Source organism: Zea mays, chromosome 4 (assembly GCF_902167145.1).
Source record: "Zea mays cultivar B73 chromosome 4, Zm-B73-REFERENCE-NAM-5.0, whole genome shotgun sequence".
NCBI classification, from domain to species: Eukaryota; Viridiplantae; Streptophyta; class Magnoliopsida; order Poales; family Poaceae; genus Zea; species Zea mays.
The window spans coordinates 236967202-236984604 of record NC_050099.1 but is presented as its reverse complement, the minus strand read 5'-3'; the positions used below and the strand labels follow the sequence as shown (position 1 = coordinate 236984604).

Sequence of the window (17403 nt, the reverse complement as noted above, 5' to 3'; positions counted from 1 at the left end):
AATTATTACCGGTAACCCCATGTCAAAGTAGAGGTGGTGACTAATTTGCCCCTCGAGTCTCCGTTACTACCACCATTTTGGTTCGAAACATCTAACAATACATAACAAATATAGTAACGACTTTTTACCGAACTAAACTTGCAACGTATCAAAGGTTACTTCACGACGTGCAACCCGTAGCCACATCTATGTCTAGGGTTTACATACTCCATAGTTGCAGCGCAACCGAGGCAAGGAGTAAACCCAACATGTAGAGCTCACATTATTGGAGAAAGTGGCTTCGGACCCCTAGCATTTGTATCGACCGAGTTGGAACCGTTATTGATGCAAGCATTAGTACCGGTTATAACTTTCGGCCTCCTAGGAGAAGTATTAATATCATCAGTTGGTGGCTCCTACCAGCACTAATGTCCCTTCTTTAGTATCGATTGGAGCAACCAAAACCGATAATAATCTCTCGTGCACAGATTAGTATCAGTTGGTGGCTCTAATCGCTACTAAAGCTAAAAGAGCCTTTAATACTGGATGATGTTAAAAATCGGCCGACCCGTGTATATATATATATATATATATATACCATAATGAATGCAGCTCGCCTAAAACACGCGGTCATCAACGTTTGCTCTAGCTAGATCACTCCTTGTCATCCATATTTGGCATGTCATTAAGGCTAATACATCACTGCTAAAATTTGCCACTGTTGCAATAGGCACCTCAAGCTATTAGCAAGATTGTCCCTCCCGCTCGGCCGCTCCTTGGCCTCCGTGTGTACCCCGAGCCATAGGCATAATGGTAAAATTGCTATCCTGCCGGTTATCAGTGGCAGCCTATATATAAATGTGCACCGGCAGCATCAGCATCAGCACAGCCAGCAACAACACCAGCTTCGCCTTCACGTACGAGCGAGCAAGCTCAGAGTGGAGAGGAACGGTGATGGAGGGAGGGGTAGGAGCGGGAGGAAGTCGGGGTGATGAGGGTTGGGCTAGGGCAGGAGACGGGGACGGGAAGAACGGGAAGCAGGGGACGGTGCGCGAGCGCGAGCCGTCGTGGCGTGAGCGGGAGAACAACAACCAGCGCCGGGAGCGCCGTCGTCGGGTGGTCGCGTCGAGGATCTTCGCCGGGCTGCGCAGATACGGCAACTACGCCCTCCCCAGGCACTACGACAACAACGTCGTGCTCATGGCGCTCTGCGAGGAGGCCGGCTGGACCGTGGAGGCCGACGGCACCACCTACCGCAGGGTACTCAGTCGTCACTCCTGCCTGTTTTGTTTCGCTGCTCCCAGCTAATAGCTACTAGCCTGAATGGACGTCATCGCCGCCGCCATCTTTCCACGCCTTTCGGTTTCCGTTGGGTGATGGGTCTTGTTTTTGTCGTCGTCGTCCTGCATGCATTGCTGCGCGTGTGTAGTGTCGTCGACAGTTGATGATGCAAACCGACCGTCTTTTCCGCTTCGTCTTTTGTTTCCAGCGAAAAATCTAATTTTTGTTTTTTGTTTTCCCGTCGTCATCTAGCTATCCACTGTTCCACTGCCTTTTTCCCGAAAGAAAAACTGTCAGTTTCCTTCCCGTTATATATCCTCTCGGCTGCTGGTTTTGTGTTCCAGGGAGGAAAGCCTCCGGCAGGTGATCAGCATATGGCCGACATTGGCGGGTCTGCTGCTCCGGTGACCCACCAGGGAGCTTCCGACGGTGGGGGCAGCGCTAGCGGCGGAGCCGACCCCGTTCCGGCGTGGCTCAAGAACCTGTCCAAGCAGCTCAGCGACTCGTCGTACCCCAACTACTTCGCGAGCTCCTCCAGCTCCAACGCGCCGGCGACGCCGCACAACGGCTCGCCATCCTCGTCCCCGCGGCGCCTCCGCAAGATGGCGCGCTACTCCTCCCCGCCGTCCACCCCGCCGCCGAGCCCGGCGAGGGCCTCCGACATGCTGCCGCCATGGGCCATACGCGATGGTGGCGGCAGCCGCTACTCCTTCCAGGCGTTCTCATTCCACGGGAGCGGCGATGGGGAGCAGGCGGGCGCGAAGGAGGGGGAGGTGATGACCGACAAGCATGCTGATGAGGAGGGCGTGGAGCTCACCCTGGGGAACGCGGGAACCCGCGAGGACCACGCTTGAGCTCACCGAGCTGCTGCTGCAACGTACAAGTACAAGACAATGCGCGTGAGCTGATTGGGCGTGTAGTCGTATGTAGTTTAGCGGTTTAAACGCGTTTAACTTTAGTCTATCTTATTACTATCTATCTTAGTATCTTATTACTACTACTACAAACAGTCCGTCTAGTATCTTACTATCCATCTAGTATCTCATTATACATCACCAGTCGTTATCCTTCGTTATCTTTTTCCTTCGCTAGAAATCTATCCAAAAGAAAAAAAACAGACGTGGCAATGAAAAGGCATGTCTTCATGTAATCATGGAGTATCAGTTATAGTTAAGCAATGTCTTCATGCTTTATTGATTTCTACTAGCAACTATTACAACATCATTGCACACTATGACGTCGAAAATAAGGTTATTTTTTGCTGCTGTGAACCTTAGCTGTCGAAAATAACCTTATCTTCAGCGGCATGTGTCACGGCCGCCGAAAATTAACGGATTTAAACTGCCGACACCTTTTTTCTCTCTTTCCTTCTCCCTCCCTCCTCTCTCCCGATGAAGCTCCCTCCCTCCTCTTTCCCGACGAGGCTACTCCCGACGCCGGCTCGTGTCGCCTCTCCCACCACCACTTTTGCCGTTGTCGAGCCCTCCTCCGATCGACCACTGCTCCATCGAGAGGTTATTTTTTTGCATATTTTATTCCATATTTTTGTCGGTCATTATTCACTTGCCACCGAAATTAGTATGTATTTGTGATTAGTATGCTTGTTTGACTAGGGTATGTGATTAGTATTATTGTTTAGTTCGATTCTATTGATGTATTAGTGGCATATGTGGGTGTGTGATTAGTGGCATATTGTATTTGTGGCATATGTGGGTGTGTGTATTAGTGACATATGTGGATGTGTGATTAGTGGGTTGCTGAGACACGCCCGACCAGAGCTGTGTGGTAGACCTATCGCTCTACAAAGGAGTACCAATATCAATGTTTATGTAATTACTCTTATCTGTCAATCACTTATATATAAATGTGTCTTACATGTCTTTATTTCATGTCTATAGGAAAAGGAGGAGGAGAAGGTGCAACGCCACGAGGAAGAGGTTGCAGCCACATATGCCGGGGTGCAAGCCATGAGGAGGAGGTCTCGAGCATAGATGATGGGGTGCAGGACCATGAGAAGGTCCAGGCGGATGACGAGACCATCGAGGCTCCTGCCTTTCGACGGAGGGGCACTCGGAAGGGCCACTTTGTCCTTCCTTTGTCAGAGCCTGCACAATCAGATGCTCGGGTACTGATCATCCCAATTGGTGATAGGTACTCACATTTTACCATTTATGTTCTTACTTATTTTCTTATTTTATTGTACATTGTATATAAGACATAAATTTCTTGCTTTTTGTCATGCAACCAATGGGATGACATGTCTTTCGACGACCGAGGTCACCATAAACAGGTTAATCAAGTCTTAGGTAACCTATGTCATCTACATAATCCTGGAATTGTGACCGACTCGAAAGGCATGGTGGTTCCTTGCACTAGTTGATCACACTTCGCACTAGCTCCACATGCTACATATGGAACAACTTAGGGCGTCGTTAAGCACGACTTTTGGTAAGAGTCTTGTTTGATACTAACATTTAATGATTTGTTTGATACTAACTTTATTTTTTATGTTGGATAGAGACGCTATCGTGTGGAACCTGAGGCTCAGGAGCATGCCGACCAAGTATTAGAGAAAAACGTGAAGAAGGTGTGCAAGAATGCATTTTCCAATACTCATCTACAGGTTGTGAATGTGTACATGAAGCGTCGAGGATATTCTATAAATAACTTTCGGCAATATTCAGATGTCTACTTGAATGTGGACCAGTACATAGAGGTAAAAAATTTAATCTAGCACCTTATTCAGATGTAAATGTAATTTTGTGCTAACGCTTAGATACAGGTAACTGGAGTAAGTAGTATTATATTTTACTCAGAAATGGAATTGGTTTAAACTTATATATTTGCAGGAGGCTCAAACTAGAGTTGTCCCAAGCGCAATCGATGTTTATAAGCGAGGGCATAGAGCGAAAAACAGTTAAATCCCCGATGAGCTATGCAGTCAGGCGGTCGTTGAGCGTCTGGTTAGTAGTAGTTAGGATTAATGTTTTTTTGCCATATAGCTATACATTACATGTGTGCTGAACTTTCATATTGTATTGCAGGAGTCTTACAGGCAGGAGATAGTTAGGAAGTATAGAGAAGATTATGATTGGTGAGGAGCGCCTACCATCGACGCTGAAGTTGTGCATTCTATTGGAGGAAAGGCCCATGGACGGTATGAACTTGTGAATTTTTTTCAATAAGATTGAAACTATGACTGAATAGCTAATTTTCTTGTTTTTCAAGATATTCTATGTTTATCGGTGTGATCGATTCGACGGAGTTACGGTCTCGTGGCTGCTCTTCGTTGCAGGCGGGTTATGGTAGCAGTTGTAGTCGGGGCTCGAGCATGGAGGAGTCTATGAGGGAGCAGCAAGAAAGGTTTCGTGAAGAGCTGCGACAACAGCAAATGACATTCGTCTAACAACAATCAGACTACATGGCTGCTTACAATGCACAGGCGCAACAAGCAATAACGTGATTGTCTTATTTATTCTCAACACATTTGTATATTTGTCCTATAATTAATATATTGTATTTGCAACAATCTTGGTTTCTAGAGTAGGCACAACAGCAACCGTTCGTTCTCCCTCAATTTCAGCCGTTGATGCCTTAGTGGGGATTACATGCTCCGACTCCACCATGTGTGTGTCGATAAGTATCTCTACTCAAATGTATTATGAACAAGAACTTACTATGAACTAGCTCCGGCGTGTCGATCAAATTCAATTTAGTTTAGACGTGTCGTTTGTATTAACCTTTCAAATCTTGACTTTGTAGGGATTAGGGGTTATGGGCCACAACACGCCACCACCGGTGATACCAGCAGTAGGATGAGCTTTTGGAGGGGAAGGAGCTACTATAGAAGAGGTTTGTTTGACAACCAATTTGTTTGAATAGTGGTCAAGTTAGAACTGTAGTTATTAATGTATTTTTCTTTCTTTCATTATCCAAACCAGACAAATGACTTCGTCAATAACCTTCTCTGCTTCTTTGGTAGTGGCCACAATTCAAACGACCCCTATATGTGATCAATTGATTTTTGTGGTGAATTTGGCGCCTTGCGATGGATTTGATATGAACTGTGATGTATTATTGTATATGTGGTATGTATCAATTAACGTACTCTTGCGGTAGATGTATTGTGATACTTGTGTGGATGAATTGTGATATTTGTGGTGGTTTTATGAATGAATTATTATATCTGTGATGGATTTGTGTTGTTGTAATATATATATATATATATTGTTATTGAAATTTCTGTTAATTTTACATTTTTCTATTTTTTGCTCTCAAAATATTTATTTTCAGCGTCCATGATGCAGGCCGCCGAAAATAGACGAGTTAGCTTTCGGCGGCATTATTTTCGACGGTCGCCAAGACAGCCGCAGGAAATAAGCTATTTTAGGCGGCCTAGGTTTGGCCACCAAAAATAAGAGCTTATTTTGGGCTTTTTTTTGCGGCCACGAACCACCGAAAATAACTTATTTTGGGGAGCATAAGGCTTATTTTCGACGCTTCGTGGCCATCGAAAATGGATTTCGTTACTGTAGTATATGTAGGCTGCAAAAAAGTAATTATGTTCCTGAGAATAGTATTATGTGTTCGTCATTACGTCAAAAACATATCTTTATTGACGTGTTTTAGGTTAATTAGTGACACATGTAAAATGTGTCTTAGATTTTATAGCTCTAACTAGTTATATGCCCGTGCGTTGCAACGGTATACAAAATATTCGATAAAATATTAGTGTACAACTATTATATAAAAAGGAACAAAGTTGCATATCAATGGTGGCAGCTGTTATCTTGTTGCTAGTAAGACCTAGAGCTTGCAGCTTAAACTTTAAAACCTGATCATGTACTGCCTTTATTAGGACAATATGATGAGCTTTTAACATTTCCTTTCGACTTGCACAATCTGGTGTGTATGTTATAATCATGTTATTGGATTTCCATTATTGTAACAAACTACTTTTTTAGAATACTATACTAACAATGAATACTATACTAACAATCATGAAAAGCAAAGCAGTGACAAATTTCAAATTATATTGGGGCAGACACACAGAAAAGGAAAATGCAGATAATGCTACTGCCACTTAACAAAATGCAATGGAGTTACACTCCGAGGTTTTATTTATAGCTTCACCAGAGATGAAAACATTAAGTTCTAGTTATAAAACCCCAAATGGGCTGCATGTGGTGTAAACATAGAAATGCACTCTATTTCATATATAAGCAGTAATAGCGATACAAAAATGGAAATCTATTACACTGTAAGAATTTATAGTATTTTGAAGACTATAAGGGACATAAAGCTAGGCATATTCATATGTTTCATATGAGACCATATATTATGAATGACAAATGCATATGCAAAAAAATTAAGATACTGTAAATGTTGTTCAGGCATGCCAAATAACAAGCATGAACTAAAGGTGATTAGAAACCTTGGCAGACCATACATCTGCCTCTCTGCTCCTCTTTTTGTGGTTATTCATGTCAGGCGAGCGGGGTTCGTCTTATAGAATGTGATATATGAAAAGCCCTTTTATCTACATGTCATTTGTGACAATCCTTTTCATCCACGTGAGAAACATTGGCTACAATGCTTCTAAGAGGAACTACTTCTAATTGACCTTGAACAACCGTTCCCCATTCACTTTTTTTGATATCCCAATCTCTTTTTTGTGAATCACCACTGTCTTCTGGGTTTCAGCTTCAGGTTCATGATTAACTTGCATTCTGCTTGGCACACTATGAACAGGCAATCCTCTGGCAGCACTGCGAGTGCTTTTAACATCATCCTTAGAAGAGGCAGCTTTAGGATGAACATAAAGGTGCAAATTTTAGGACAAATGATCCCATAACCTGCAAGATTGTACATAGATTCATGGTGCTGTCAGAGGAAATGCATAGTACATGAAAAGAAAATAAAATAGGAAAGGTTCAGTGAACAAAGATAACCAGGATACAAATGCACCAGTGCCATCGCCTAAAAAACATGTAGCTCCTTTGCAGCCTCATCCTTGTGCCTCCCATTCCTTAGCAACACTACAACATACTCCTAGGAAACAACAAGATATAGATAGATATATCTTAGAAACTGATTACTATGTTAATTGTCAAGTGAGTAGAGACACGGTAAATAGTAGTAGAGATTTTGTTGTAAGTTCATCCACTTCGTTCAATTCCTTGCAGTGGTGGCCTTGCTGCTCCCAGATCCCATTGAATTTGATTAAGTGTTATTAAATGTTTTATTTGGTTTTTAAGTGCGCTTATTTTGGTATTTGCAACTCATTGTAGGCCTGGAATGAATAGATGCAAAATAACTGAATACGAGATCACAAGAGCCTTTCGGGCACTTTATATGTTTCCTACACCTGGAAATAACAAGATGGTGGCCATGATAATTCTACGACAGGCATAGGCACATCTATTGCTCCAACACTTCATGGAAATATGCAGTCTATCATTTCACTGGTTTTAGAGGATTCATCTTTAGATGTGTTGAAGCTGAAGCAACAATCAACAAATATGAAAAGCGTTAGGACCCAATCATCCAAGTACCAAACAATGAATGATCATGCTTACAGAAATTTACTCCATGAGATTTTACATGGTTAACAAACAATTCAATTTTGACAGACATACCGTGGGTCTAGTTTGTTAGGACCTCCTTGTATACGATGTTCTTGGTGCATGTCCCACAATCTACTGTAGGGTTCTTTCTTAGACCCTTCTTCGACCTCTTCTTCCCATCGACGGTTGGGATGGCAAGGATGTTTATGTTCGATCGGGTTGTCGCTCTAGATAGAGCAACATATAGTTGGCCATGAGAGAACACTGGTTCGGGCAAGTACACACCAACATTGGGAATAGTCTGACCCTGTGCTTTGCTAACAGTCATTGCAAAGCTAAGCCGTATAGGAAACTGCTTTCTTTTGAACTGGAAAGGAAACATCTCTTCATCGGAGGGACACAGAGGTATACGCGGTAGGAAAATCCGTTTTCCAGCGTGCTGACCCAGTACAATTTCTGCGTCAATGCTATTTCTTTGGAAACCACGAACGACCAGCCTAGTGCCATTGCAAAGTCCATTCGCAGGGTCTATATTCCGAAGCAATATAATAGGGCATCCAATCTTGAGCTTCAAAACATGTGGTGGCAGCCCATTAGGCGTCAGTGTGTTTAGGAACTCAGGAGGGTAGTAGTTATGGGGATCATCCATGGCGCTATCGAAACTATGGTACACCATATGCTCCCCTTGAAAACGATCGATCATCTTAGCATTTATCATATCCACCCAGTCGTTCCGCGTTGACAGTATCGCCCTTGAAGTGATGTAGGTCGAATCAGACATATTTTCGTTAAGATTTGGGAAAACGAAGTCTATTAGGTTGTCAAGATCGCTGTCACTCCCACTATAAGGCACACATACCTCGTCAGGAAGACAGATGTCACCGTCACTATTTGTGTCCTCAGTTCCACCGCCTACGCGCAACAAATACTCCACAAACCAAGGGTCGTTTTTTGCCCTCATATTGCTAACAAGCTTTAAGTGGGACATGGACTCCCATAGGTAAGACATCCGTAGCGAAGAAGCGACCACTTGAGCCCTTGACCCTTTATGAACAATAGGCAAGACTTGTCTGAAATCCCCACCGAAGACAATGGTTTTACCATCGAATGGTAGTTCGGGCCGACCCATTATATCGCGCATGCTATTGTCCAGTGCCTCAATGGCTTGTCTCTTGGTCATAGAAGCCTCGTCCCAGATAATGAGAGATGCTTTCCGTAGCAACTCTGCGGTTCCACTCTACTTCATGAAGCTACATACAGCGCCATCGTCAATAGTGAGAGGTATCTTGAAGCGTGAATGGGCGGTTCTTCCTCCAGGCATTATGGAAGCCGCAACGCCAGATGTAGCTGTTGCCACTGCAATCTTGCCATGGCTGCGTAGCATCGCGAGCAGCACTCTGTATAGATAAGTCTTCTCTGTGCCACCAGGTCCATCCACAAAGAACAATCCGCCCTGATCAGTGTCAATGGCAGATAGAATCTTATCATAGGCGGCCCTCTGTTCCTCGTTAAGAGAGTCTTTGAGAGCCACATCTCCCACTGCCGGTTCGATACTTTCCTCCTCGTAAACCTCCCTAGCAGTACCAATAGCATCGTCATACGCGTCGATGATAGGAGGAAGAGGGAATGTCTTTATGTCCTTTCCCATTGACTGCAGCATGTTCCTAATGTCAATCAATACCATCTGCTCAACATGAGTTTTACCCTGACTCCTGTGTTGATAGTCCTCTGACATAACATCTAGGTGATTCTGCCAGAGTACCACCACGTCGCTTGGCTCATAGTACACCAGTATTGTGGCAAAAAGTCGTCGCAGCGCCGATGGCATCTGGAAAAGAGCACGTTCAGTGAGACAGTCATCCAGTGTGTTGTCCGACTCAAGCAGTCCCCTTCTCTCTGCTGCCTCACGAAAAGTTGGTAGCGTGACACCATCTACTGTCCTTAGATCCACATAGGAGGTGGCGCAAGTCACATGGTTTAGGAGAACATGGAGATAGTAGCGCTCCCCCTCAGCGGGATGAGCAGAGACTATTCTACCGACTTGTCCACCCGTATCACGCTTCCTCCGTTGCCATACTTTGCCCTTACCACTTTGCCAAGTGTACCACTCAGGGAAGTCACGATATAGGATGCCACGAGCCCCCTCATGTAGTCTATTCGCTTCAAAATATGCCGTGAGCATTGACCTATCAGCACCTGGACGGTTGACGACTTGCTCGACCATTTGTCGTTCATGAAACGCCACCATGTGCATCTTTGGAAGATGGAGATGCAATTGCATCACAGGTGGAGAGTTCTGACTAAGCTCAAAGCCATATATCCTCCATAACGCTTCTAGAGGAGTCATCCACCTTGCATCTATGTACTGCTTGATCTCATCTACATCATCATCTGCCTTGCTCGCATCTCTCATAACAACAGATGCACGATCATGGCCTTTGTATATGTACTTGAGAAGGTATTTAACAACCTTGATGCTCCCGCACGCCTCAACATTGATGTGACAGTTGAAGAGACGAAGGAGGTAAGGGTTGTAAGGGACAACCCATCTATTGTCCAATTCACAACCTCGAACCTTTTCCTTACGCCCATCATCACGACATTTGTAAATCGGGTATGAGTCCTTCCCTTGCAAGGTTGTGTCACTAAAAGGCCGAGGGTAATGATTCTTGCACGATACATGGCCCTTAGTGCATGGGCAGTTAGGGTTTAACGACCCACATGGGCCATGCATCATATGCTTGATAACCATCTTTCGTAGTTCAGGGTACTTGTTGTGTGGGATCTCGGCTGAGATCAAAAGGTCATACTGCTCAGGGCACGTTAGCTTGTACTTCCTCTACATGATGATGAGTAGAAAATGGGCATGTGGCAAATCTCGCTTTTGAAACTCCACGACGTAGACGTAGGCCCAGACCTTACCGAGAATATCATGTTTAGTCAGCCTATGCTTTAACTCCTGTAGATTTGCATGAAAGACACGCACTACAAGATCGGGACGATCTTGCGGTGTTTGCCCAGGGAGAAGCTCCCTCCTTATCTCATCCCAGTTGGGGTTACATGTCATGGTAAGAAAGATGTCCGGTTTACCAAACTTCCACACCAGAGCCATAACATCCATATACCGATGTTTCATGTCACGAGGACCGCCAATAAATGACGTAGACAGAACAGTTTGCTTCCCAACCTTTTCTGCTCTGATATCTCCATCTAACATGCTATCCACCAAGCCCTGGTATAGGTCTGCCCTTAAACGATCTTGATTCTTACGTATGAAATATAAACAGGAGCTCTCAATCTTGATGTACGTGTTGACAACGAACTGCTGGAAAAGCCGCTTTCCATGAAGTATTGGATTAAATACCCCGGGACGAATCTAGAATTTGTAGCAGTAGTAGTCACGTACGGACACACATAAATGGGTAGGAGATTCTGCATACGCAAGGATTGAAAAGTGAGTGATGTTGAAAGAGTAGTTAATAATGTGCAAAAATCCCAAAGTACAAAGAAACAACTAACCTGCATCTTCATCGTTTGAATTATTTGCCCTATGTGTCGCACGGTATGCATCCACTTCATCCATGGATACACCAACCTTTGGGATATTTGCATGCCATCCAAGTTCACCTTTAGGGAAGAACAGTGGATACGATAGTGCATCGTAGCATCCATGGTATGAGCGGATGCCGTGGCTTGACCTATCCTTCCCATGTAACATAACACTCTTGCTGAACTGGCCTCGCCGTTTGCTCCCCTCGATCCATACAGCGGCCACCTCCGAAGTGAGAGGCGTGTTATATGTCTTCTGGTTCAAAGTCTGGTCAAGGTTCAATGCGATATGATAGTCATCAAGGTTCTCAACATGGCCCATGCTCCTAAGGTGCTCGGAGTACGGGTTTCCATGGAGTATGCCAACTATCTGTTTAATAACATCTTTGTCTTTCTGAAGCTGTTCTTCACGACACTTATGGTACCGATGCTCGAGACTGGGATCGTCATCGTAAAAGTAAAGCTCTAGATGTTTATGCTCCGACCCACCTTCCTTACCGAATGACTTGATATTGTGGTACATCATGCCTTGTGCCCGGAACGTGTATATACTAGAATCTTGCACATTAGTTGTCATACTATCGAGGCAACAGTATAGGAAAGTGAAAGAGAAATGGCCATTAAAAAACCTAATGTTATCACGGAAGTGCTTAGCATCAGAGTCTGCACTATCCCACAACCTCCTGAGCTGGGGAGGGGTATCCAGTGGTGCTAGCTCAACCTTCCCACCACAACAACAAAACCCAGGTGGCTCGTACTCAAACTTCTTCGTAGTGCAATAACCGCAATCAGGAACAAGCTTCAGCATATGTGTTTCTTCAGGGAGGTTACTGTATACCTTGTCGTACGGGTCAAGCACATCAGTGCCAGTAGATTCATCCTGAGTACCATCGATTTCGATGTCCTCGTCAGTCTCCTCATCTGATATTTTTTGGAAAACAACGACTAAGACATGTGTATTTATATAAGCCTTGGTATCATAATCATAATAAAAATTGACATAAGTACATTGGCCAGCGAATACGTATCCCTCGTCGTCGTCATCATCTTCTCCGAATATGACAGCCTCATCATCATCATCATCTGGATCGTGAAAATACGAGCCACGTAAAAGACAAGGGCATTAAGGGTGGGGAAAATATGTAATCTAATTAAAGATTTTTTACAATTACCATTGGAAATGACCCTTGGCTTCTCTTGTGTATGCTCCACCTCATTTCCTTGTTCGGTTATGCCTTCACTTCCATTTGTTGGCAAGGTAGCGGCTTGGCATGGAACGCTACATTGTGCTGATGGAAACACACGATTAGTCTGACTATATGGTATCGTCGTCATGCAAGATCCATTTAAGATTGGATAGTAATTACCATTGTTGTTGGCGTCACCGATAGTATCCCCATTCAAAGTAGTCACGTTCCTTGCAATGGATGCTTGAAATTGATTGTTTCGACGGGCTAAGATAGCTTGTCTTTCCCCACGCAGCAAATGATGTTTATGTCTTATTGCTTCAGTAGACATATCGAATGAACCGACATCCTCGGTCTATGTTTGAGCTGGTAGGAAAGGTGTCCTAACGAATTCAGGGATAACCCAGTCGCAGGTGGTAACTGTTGAAGGTTCCGTTGCAGGGTGCACAACCTCAGGAGTATATGTTGGGTCCTCCATGGCGATGGACGCAACATTCAGAGTGTCAGCCTGTAACACTCTACGTTTTCTCATGTACTCTATCTTTGCCTCTTTTCGCTTTGGTGTCTGATTATACATCCTAAGGCGTTCAAGCCTATACTCCCTAACACCGATACTCGGTTCCCCAATGACACCAACAGATTCATGCACACTGCCTAGAATATGGCATGTATAGGTTCAATTGCACGAAATCTGTTGTATTTTGCCTATTTTTAGTAAAGTGAACAGTCATGAACCTGGTGGCAGAAGGTCCGTCGTTGCGACATAGTCGTTTGACTGGAATGTCTCGTTCCGATGCAGCCAGTCGCTATCATCATCTGGATCCACATTTACTTTTTTGTCGCCATCTACGAAATATGAATACAATTACTTTACAATAGTAGGTCTATGAACAGACATATTTAATTTAAATTTGACGGGTTTCATCACCTCCTTAAACATCGGGCATCACATTTTGTCCCTTATTTCGTTGACGCATTTGACGACGCTTGTTATTGTACTCATTCCTTTGTTCAACCAACATTGTTGCACGCCTTTCTCTATCCCTTTGCCTCTTTCGTTCGATAGAATTACCAGCCGATGGACTGTTTTTAATAGGACCTACCATAATCATCCTAGCATTAGCCAAATAAACGGTGGTACAAAAGGCAAAAATTGTGAGATCAATGGTGCTACAGTTAAATACGAACCTCTAGATGACTCAGACTTTAGGGGTAGTCCTTTATTTCATTGACGTGCTTCACGGCGCTTCCTATTTTTCTCATTCTTTTGTTCAATGGACATCGTGGCATATCTTTCTCTATCCCTTTGCCTCTTACGTTCATTAGCATCGTCTATTGGTCCAAGCGAGTTTGATCCTATTTGATCACCTACAATTCAACGTTTTGTATTAATGAACACATACTTATTAAGTTTCAACCATTAATTGACATGTTTGAACAAACTTTTACCTGTAACGCTTGTGTTTGAGATGTCTATTAATGGTGTGCGACCAGCATTATGCCCCATTAGATTCGTTTCTATTGGTTCTTCGTTTTCACATAAGGAAATCTGCTAGTTGAGAATGGGCAAGTTTAGATGGTGCTTACGGAGATTCTGGTGGGAAGGGAGATACGGCTGCAACCGTCCTATTTTGGTAAAGTGTAGATGGTGCCATTGATCTTTTATCGACAATATATTGATCATAGCACCATTAAAACAACAATAAAATTATGAGAAGGATTAAGTAGCCCTATTATGGTAAATTGTAGATGGTGCCATTGATCTTTTATCGACAATATATTGATCATAGCACCATTAAAACAACAATAAAATTATGAGAAAGATTAAGTAGCTTTTCACAAATAACACAAGATACCCCAAGATATCTAGTTATCCTAGATTCATCATTAGAGACACCCAGAATTAAAAAATGGAAACAAATCACTTCCAAACTGTAGATGTGCTATATACCTGTTTTGCTTGGTGGCTGGTGCATTGGAATTAGTAAGATGAGTCCATACTTTGTATTAGCGTGGATAACTTAATCCCTACTATTAAGTGTAAGTCACTAAACAATGTATCTTATTGCTACTACACGTAAAAAACTGGTGCATTTTAGATGTGACTGTACAAGTAAAAAACTGTAGATGTGCTTCTACAGTTGGGAATTGTAAAGTAGACTGCTTCTATTAAGTTTTGCCAAGGAAACTCAATTGATATCAACAAGCTGGGAACACTGCCACTGAATTTAGAGGCTGACCAAAATGGTTCCATAAAAAAGGTTACAAGTATTCCTGTGATGCCACATTCTGGGCACAAAGGGCAAGACATGATTGGATGTTGTTGTTGCACTTCATCGAGTACTTGGCATTCTAAAAGGTAAAATCTGGAACTAATGCCTGCCTGTAGTCACTGGGTGTTTATACTGTTAAAATCTACAGACGCGAGGACACTTTCTGTTTGGCTGAACCAATGGCGGCCTCTACTGTTTAATTTAACAAAAAACATTGGTTTAGCAAAAAAATCTTATTGGAACTACACGTAAAAACTGGTGCATTTTAGATGTGATTGTACAAGTAAAAAACTGTAGATGTGCTTCTACAGTTGGGAAGTGTAAAGTAGACTGCTTGTATTAAGTTTTGCCAAGGAAACTCAACTGATATCAACAAGCTGGGAACAATGCCGCTGAATTTAGAGGCTGGGCAAAATGGTTCCATAAAAGAGGATACAAGTATTCCTGTGATGCCACATTATTGGTCACAAAGGGCAAGATAACTCCAAGTATTTATCTAACAGAACAGGCAGGGTAGCTGGGCAAAAAGAAGAGGCACAAAATAGTCAAGGTCATGATGATAAGCAAATGAATACGAAGGATGCTAAATTAGTTGGATACCCTCATAGTGATGAAGAGGAACATCTTGATTTCACATCCCTTTCATCCTTTGAAAGAGTAGAAGGTCATCTTAATTTTGGGTTCAGACATAATAAGGACAGTCACACATATCATGTTCCTCGTCGTTGTCATCATCTTCACCGGTGTACTTACGGAGAGGCTGCTTTAGAGTTACTTAAGGTTGATCATGTTTTTGCACTTAATCGAGTACTTGGCATTCTAAAAGGTAAAATTTGGAACTAATAGTCCTTTGTATTTTCGTTAGTTTAATTTAATCACATTTAGAGACACCCAAAATTACGAAAATGGAAACAAATTGCTTCCTAATGTAGTAAGTAAATGCTATCTACCTGTGTTGCTTGGTGGCTGGTGCATTGGAATTAGTAAGATGAATCCATTCTTTGTATTAGCGTGGATAACTTGATGGCTGAACATAGTATATACTTGTCTCTCACTCCATAATTAATTGAAGCAAAATGTGCTGGTTAATTTATAGGTTTAAAAGATGCTACACCATATATTTGGAACTATTGAATTGTTCACACCATACATTACACTATACATGCTTCATAGTTATTATTGTGGCACTTCAGCTGATTTAAGTTGATTTTACTTATCAGTGAGTTAGTTTTTGTGTTTACTGAACCATTTATCCTTATAAATGTTGGTAGATTTTAACATTTCATAAATGATCATTAAAGTATAATGGTCATAATGCTTCAGATTTTAACATTTCATAAATGATCATTAATGGATAATGGTCATAATGCTTCAGTTGGGAAGTGATTGTACAAGTAAAAAAGTTTATTGGAACTACAAGTAAAAATCTGGTTCATTTTAGATGTGTTTGTACAAGTTAAAAAACACAAGTTGAATGCTCATGGTTTCCAAAAGCGCACGATGAAATCCGGAGCAATTATTAAATAATTATAAAATAGTAAGCAAGATGTAATGGTAAAGTAAAATATACCATGATTAGAGGTAGGCTCAATGGATAAAAAATGGAATGGTGAATTAAGCCGGTTGTTACCTTGCCGACTTAAGTTAGTCGTTTATAAAAGTCGTGTTGAATACAAAGCCTGAGGGTTCCTTTTGACGTCGATATTTCTATATAGATAGAATTGCCTACACCTATCACAGTGAAAAGGTAGTTACTTAAGAACTGAATTTACATATATAGATAGAATGAACAATCTGGGATGAGAAGGAACAACTGATACAAGCATGCATAGATGCACAAATCTTTGAAACTGGATAATACAAGCATGCATAAACTAACAAATACTCGAAAAAATTGTATCATGCTTGTAGGTCGATAAAAGATTGCAATAAAGGTTATGTTATTAGTCCCCAGGATCATATGTACGAGGAGAATGCAAGGAAACTTAAATGGAATCATTGAAAACAATGATTTTTTAGAGCATTTCTGCAGCATTATAAAAGAACACAATATTATTTTCCACACTTGTACATAGATAAGAATGCAAATCATAATTGAGCACACTATGAACTAATACATAAACATAGCTAAAATGTTTCAGTTAGCAATAGGATATAATTCATTGTATCAAGAGTCACTAATGCATTCCATGAGCATGAAGGTTCGAACAGGAAAGATCATGGTTATGTATGTTCAAAAGAAGAAAATTATAGGGATGCACATAGACACAAGTGAACAGGAACTAATACATTGTATCAGCAGGAACTTTGTGTGACATGCTATGTCTCTAGCTGATAGCTCATGTCCTTTACAAGACAGGATGGTTAAAAATAGACAAGTTGCAACTTAATTAACTTTCCAAATCAGCGTCGTAGATCGTGCGCTTTCCAAATCGGCGACGGAGATCATGCACGCAATTGCCAGATCGAGCGCGATTGTTGGGGGGAATGGTGCATTGCCAAATCTGGGGGTCCTGGCTTGAAAAATGGCACACACATGATCACACAAATAATTTTGGTAGATTTAAT

At 42.3% G+C, this 17403-nt stretch overlaps 1 pseudogene; it reads right to left on the bottom strand.

The window, feature by feature from the left end:
* Positions 1–13467: 13467 nt before the first annotated feature.
* On the bottom strand, positions 13468–14078 carry LOC109945641 (uncharacterized; annotated as a pseudogene).
* Between the last annotated feature and the right edge of the window lie 3325 nt (positions 14079–17403).